General features: G+C 35.6%; 1 pseudogene; it reads left to right on the top strand.

Annotated features, from left to right (window-relative positions):
* The first annotated feature begins 1029 nt into the window (after positions 1 to 1029).
* On the top strand, positions 1030 to 3926 carry LOC125651167 (uncharacterized; annotated as a pseudogene).
* The last annotated feature ends 3375 nt before the right edge of the window (positions 3927 to 7301 follow it).

Raw genomic sequence — 7301 nt, 5'->3', positions numbered from 1 at the left:
ATCACATATTTACCCCCCTTTATCATGCGGATATCAACTTTACAACTCCATGCACCAAATGAACTCTGGTTACACCACGTTCAACTGCCCATAAAACGATTCCATCACTTTTTGATTCTGATGTAAGAAACACAAGCACATCTAACAATAAAAGTTCCACAACCCTCCATGTCACAAGAAACAAAAATTCTCTGAATGATGATATCCTAGTACATGGTGGAAAATTCATCGTCAACATTGAACATCCAAAAGAAGACCGCTGATACCGCACGGCATGTAACAACGAGACGGTATGTAAGAATTTGTTACATACTGTAGCATGAATGGCGACGCTATGTAACAACGTTATTTGTGTTATATAGCGTCGCCATGCGGACGGCAACAGTTTATAACAAATTGTTACATACCGTGCGGAGACGTCGCCCTTTTTGGGTGATTCCGGGGGGAAAAAAACCAAAGTCTTGTAGATTTGTTTGTGAGAAGGTATATATGTGTATCGTTCATGTAAATACACGCTCAACATGTTCAGGTCTTTTCTAAAACCACAGAAACACTTGGATGCGGAGGATTTTAGGTTTATGCTTAAAAAACCACAAGGGTGGTGCATAACAGGCATTTCGCCTATTACACAATAATCCCCATCTCTCTCTCTCTCTCTCTCTCTCTTCCTTCGTTTTTTCATCTATATCACTATTTAATGAATATTTGAAGGTGTGTTTGGACACAAATATTGTAGGAAAATATGTTAAAAATGGTTTGATATTAAATTTATGAGACAGCAACTCAAGAATACAACGATAGAAGGCCTCAACCGTGCGCAGCTTTTTGTGCGCCGTAAATCGAAGGTTTTTATAAGGGGTGGATCTGTAGCTCTCTGTTATGTCAAAATATTTTTTCAGAGAGCTACAGTTCTGCAGCTACCATATCACTTGGTTGTCCCGCGCTCTCTGCAGACTCTCATTCTCTTGGCCTATGTACATTGTACAATAGAATAATTCATTCCATTCCCTCACCCTCTCTCTAAATGTCATGGCAACCAAAGAAGGTAAATATTTATCTTGTTATCTATCTATCTTTTGCAATCAATCAGATTAATCAATAAATATACCACATTCATTTTTTTTAATTCCCAGATATGTTTTTAGGACACTCGTTGCCATGATCCGATAGGAGGACTGTCACACGTCACTTACTCGTTCGTTTGTTCCATGTCGGTATCGGATGCCGTGGGTGTTGCTAAAACGCTGAACGGAAAACATAACGGGACGGAAAACGGAAAGGAAATTGATAAAAGAATTAGAATAATTAATGTAGCTAAGATAACATAAAAAAACCGGACAAATAAGTTTTATTTTCATTAAAATCCAAATTTTAGTAATTTGTTCACAAGCGGTAAAACAATTTCATCTTAAAATTCTGCATCATGAATTAATTAAGTTAAGTTGAATGTTTATATAAAAGTTTCAAAGCGTTTTACAAGAATCTTGTAATTTGGGCATTGGCAGAGATGTGTTATATGTAGCGAACAGAGAATGGAAAGAACACACAGGGTTTGTAACAACTCAACCCCCCCCCCCTCCCCGCACATACCTAAATTACACATAATGCAGTGTATACTTACATGTACATTTTTATGAAAGATATATTTAGCATTCAGTAATATAGGGAGTGTGGTATGTATAAAACACCGATAATTTGTGGTGTTCTTAAGTCAACAAGTTGAACATCTTGTGTTTGATTAATTATTTTTTAACTAACAGAGACTGAGTTACCGCAGCACTCCAACATACTAAATAGGCGAGAACATCTAAAAGTTGATTTCTAATCTAACAATTACGTACATTTGTGAGTTACCGAACATGACGAAAATTATAGGTGGCGCTAAATGCAACTTGGTCCGCCTTCGGAACAAAGTATCGATGCACTTGGAAGGTCTCTTGCTTTTACTTAACAACTGATATTTTGTGACACTGCGCCGCGCCGCAAACGTAAACTTGAAAAATGCCATCAACAACTTGTATCGTACTAGAATGCCCCGGGAAAGGCGACCACATTTTGCCTAAAGATCCTGTAAGGCGTGGGCAATGGATCCATGCTATTCGAAGAGGGGAGACGAACTTCAAGCAATGGATACCCCCGAGCGAGTACAGCTACATTTGCAGACGTCATTTTACAGACGATGATTATGTATCTCTGACAACATATGGTAATTAAAACACTTAACTGCAATGATCAACAAACCATAAACAAACACTTAAAATAATCTTTTATGAAATCGTAATATAATTGTGGAGACTGGAAAAGCGAGTGCTTGCTTTCCAACCGAATAAATTATTTCGAATTTTCTCCGTCTGATGCAATATATTACTATTAGTCACATCAGGGTCTGAGATGTACGTACAAGATATATAATATAATGACCATATCTATATTTGTTGAAGTTCAAATGATCAGAATTCTTCTGTGAATGAATGGTATACAGGAGCATAGAATTATGGGGAGCCCCCCCCCCCCCCCCCCATTTTTAATCAACAACGATCATTAATATCTGTAATCTATATATGGGTGACTGCACCCTCCCCCACTTTTTTTTTATAGTAGTAGTAAATGGTAAGAATGTAAGGTCAAAGTTATGAATTAGCTAACAATTATCAATTAATTAAATTTTATCTTTGGATAGGTACCCCTTCTTTACAAAGAAAGCTGAAGAAAAATGCCATACCAAGCCAATTTAATTGGACCAAACCAATCCCTGCAGCAAGTGAAAGAAAGGCAAGGTATGCGAAGAGATCATCAGCTAAAACTCTAGTGTTTACAGATGATAATAACAATGTGTCTTCTACCTGCTTGTGTGATGATGCAATAACTGAGGTGATAGAGATAGAGGAAGAAGCCAAAGAACAAGTTGATAGTGACATGACTATTGAATATCAACTTCCATTTACTACTGCAACAGGCAGTACACAAACTCCAAGTAAACCAAAATTTGACATTGATGACTTTGTATCTGATGATGCTGGCATTCACTTTTACACTGGACTGGAGACTTACATGAAATTTAAACTTGTATTGAACACTCTTGGACCGGCAGCATATTGTTTGAACTATATTTATCATAATGTCTGCAACATTAGTGTTGAAAACCAGTTTTTTCTGGTATTGATGAAGCTTCGAAGAGGAACAACAAATTTTGAACTGTCCAGAATGTTCAACATTTCAGAAAGTACAGTTTGTAATATTTTTCTTACATGGATGAATTTCATGAACTTACAATGGAGGGAGCTTAACCTATGACCTTCACAAGAAATTGTTCGCTATTTTGCTCCATCTGGGTTCAAACAGACTTTTCCTTCAACGCGTGTCATAGTTGATGGAACTGAATTACCAATTAAAAAACCCAAGAATCCAAAGTCACAGCAAGCTACTTTTTCAGTTTATAAAAACAAGAACACAGTGAAAGTAATTGTAGGAGCAACCCCTGGTGGTCTCGTTTCCTATGTCTCTACAGCATATGCAGGTTCCACCAGTGACAGACAGATAGTGGAAAGGAGCAGCCTAATGAGAGATTGTGACCCTAGAGATAGCATTATGGCTGACAAAGGTTTTAATGTGCAAGACTTATTTGCTCCCTTTGATGTTGCTATTAATATTCCAACTTTTTTTAAAAACATGAATAGGATGAATGGCAGAAGTGTCATGAAAGATAGAAAAATATCTAGCAAGCGTGTTCACATCGAACGGATAATAGGACAAGCGAAGACATTTAAAATATTGACCCAGCCAATGTCTGCGAGCGTCACCAAAATGGCCTGTGAAGTTATTTTCATTATATTCATGCTGTATAATTTCAGGAAGAATATTGTGCCAACAAATGCTTAAATTCTAGTCAATATATGAAATAGTCATTTATTTTGTCATTTTTGACAGTGCAGTTTCCATTATAGTTTGATGAGGATTCATCAATGTTGTTGAAAAATTAAATGTAAAATAAACTAACACAGTAAACATGATTTTGTTTTCAATAATGAAACACAGTGTAAAGATAAAATTAAAACTGAATTTTATGCTCAGTGATGAACATTTGATATTTATGTAACATGGCTTCATGCTGTCATCTGATCCTCAATCTATATAATTTCTAAGGATAACCCCAGCATCAATTTCCCCATCACATATACTTTTGTTTGCTTGATGAATTCAAATTAGGTATAGGCACTATGAAAGATGATTTTTTTTGAAAATACAATATATCTAAACTAATCAATGCAGAGATTTTCAGCAAAAAAAGAAATCCTAAAAAACCATATACCCCCTCCTTAAGTCCCAGAAAAAACTATGGGGTACAAGTACATCAAACAAAATATTTTTCATTGTTTGCTAGTGCAGGTCAAGGTCACTGTCATTCTCTTGACAAGCAAAACATCAATTGATTAATCTGTTTTATATTCATAAGCAATCATATTTTAATATCCATGTTACATGTAAGGTAGACAAGTTTTACTAATTCTCCATGTCAACTTTACAATTTAATTCACACCATCATTACAAATATAGCTAGCAACTGCAAGACTTGTAAAATAGTCTCTCTAGCAAAACAGGTTTAAAGAACTTGTCGAAGAATTCTTTTAAATCAGATATCATATTTGATATGAATTTGTCATCTCTTTCAATGTTTAAATACATAATATCTTTCAAAGTGTAAATAATCAAATCACATTTCTTCCGCCCTGAACAAAATAACTGGCCTTGAATCTGATAATAATAGTTGTGTGTTTTGTCCAAAATAACACAGTTATCTCCATGTTGTAGGTACGGCAAGTTAGATGTTGAAACTTCCTCTTTATGTATACTGTATGGACATTTCACTTCGATGATGGCATCATCACTGATGATACCATCGGGTGATGCACCGAGGAAAGGATATTCTTTCGAAACAAAAATGCCACATTGTTGTATTTTACAGTCATAGTCTTTCTCATATTGCCTGATTGCAACGGTTTCATGTTTTTGGCCATGATATATCGCAGGAGTAAATATGTTTCTGGCAGTCTGTAATGATTTCGCAAGTTTAAAATGATCCGTCTTTTTTGTGGCCTTGCAAATTCTGCCAAATTCTGATGATTGGAGCCTCTTTAGTCGCTCTTCTTTCCACAGAGGATTTCGACTTTGACCACGAGTGTTAATTTCAAGGAATGATTTCTGCAATTCACTTATTTCACCAACACAGATTGAGTTCAAGAACATGTCCTCTGGGGTATACTTCAGGTAGTCGTGGTCACGAGCAACTGCAAGTGAATTTGCTGGTGGGAATAAATGGGATATTGGCATGGATGTTATTTCATCGAAATTCAAACACACATTCCTGAAATAGTCCTTGTAAGAATTGTTATTTCTGTACTGTGGAGGTCGAGGGTTAAATAGAATATTTGTGACCTGATCTGCACCAGGAATATTGAGGTCTTGAGCCTTCAAGGGGGGCCCTGTAAACTTTTTCGTGTGATGAAAAGTCATCAATTTCTGTGTACATGAATCCTCAACATTAACCTCTCCAGTCTTGCTAAATACATGTATGTAGTACAGTGCTAATATGCTTACAGTGTGCATAAGGACCCATTCCTGCACCGCACTCGCATTGGGCCTCTTCTATTTGTTGTTTATCCTTGGAAAGTTTTATGTCCACCAGATATGTCACCGATCTTTTCATTTCAGCTCTACATGCACTTCGAATAAAGTCAAAATCTTGTGTAGAATTCACACGGATGTAACACATATTTTTCTTTGTACAGATCTATTACTTTTTTGTCAAGACTTTTATCAAATATGCCAAGATATCTGTCTATTTCTTCTCTTTGGATTTTGCACACTTTCTTTTCACTATGTAGGTCAATGTACTCTGGTACATTAGGAATAGACATGCTGAAGTCAAACCCTATGTTTTCCTTTGATTTCCCAAAGTCATTATTTTTGTCATAAGCCTCCAATCTATCAAAAGAAATTAATTTTTCATATGATGATTTGAAAACCACTTGTTTATTTTTAGACAGTAGGTATTAAGTTTACTTTTATTGTATTAAACACACATTGAAGTTAATTCATAATTATTACTTCAATATGTAACCATGGTAATGGACCAACTTCAAAAATTGTAGATAGTTGAAGATCAGAAAAAACTTCTTTTCTTTTTTAAATCATAAAAAAACAAACGAACAATATTTTCTTCCTTAAGATTGCTAATTCAAGTATTTCAAATACAATGTAATTCAATGCAAATTAGTAGATGAAAATGAAATATTCCACTTGATTTTCTCCAGATCATTTAGCATATCAAACTCTGTTTGTAAAGTTGTTGTCTATACTGTTACTTTACAATTAGGCAACAGTGTAGACAGTAACAGTGTAAACAATTTATTTCTAATCTCATTTCATGCAGTAAAGACACTAATGGGTGTCCCCCTAAAAGCTACACCCCCCCCCCCCTCCGGGTCATTCACCATTTTATAAGCCGTTTGCACTTTGTGCACACCGGCCACAAATTTAATTAGAATAATTGGTGAAGCAAAGAATATTTTTCAATGAAATATATATCACAAACCGTGAAAGTTGACTCATCTATGGTACTACGACAAAAATGACTAGTTGTGTATCACAGTTCAACACATATTACTACAAAAGGTGATTGCAGATTATTATTCTGAAATTATTAGATGCCTATGGCAAAGGTTAAAGGATTACTTACATGTCACGACATGGGGAGGAGCTTTGAAGAGCCCGAGGAATTTCGAACGTGTAACATCTCGCTCATAATTTCCAGTCATAATACAATTCTTTTGTCAAAATAATTATCGGATGTTTAAGGAAAGTGACATCTTGAATGTATCTTTGTGCTTCAACTATACTAGTTTGTGTATTCGCTTGCATATTTTACTAAGCCTAACAGTAACAGTATCACGATATCGTGTCAGACATGCATACCATATCATATTTACCTTTCGATTAATTCTTTCTTTCGCCCAGAAACTCTAGCATTTTTCTTTCTTAATTCTTCTTTCAGCTGCTGCAAGGGCATGCCATCATATTTTGATATCATTGCCATGATTGCGACGTAAAACTTTGAAAATGTTTTCTGGTAGGCTGGTACGCGTAGCGTCATATAGCGAAAAGGACCAAGTTAGTTGCAGCGCCGCCTATGTGTAAAAGAGCGATAACTCGCCGATGACGACCATTGTTATCATATTATTTAGATTAATAATGAAATGATCTTTTATTTCAATTCAAACAAATTATCTGTTAACCTTTTAGCT

This window comes from Ostrea edulis, chromosome 5 (genome assembly GCF_947568905.1).
Source record: "Ostrea edulis chromosome 5, xbOstEdul1.1, whole genome shotgun sequence".
Classification (NCBI taxonomy): domain Eukaryota; kingdom Metazoa; phylum Mollusca; class Bivalvia; order Ostreida; family Ostreidae; genus Ostrea; species Ostrea edulis.
The sequence above is the reverse complement of the archived record's forward strand: the minus strand, read 5'-3'. Positions and strand labels throughout refer to the sequence as shown.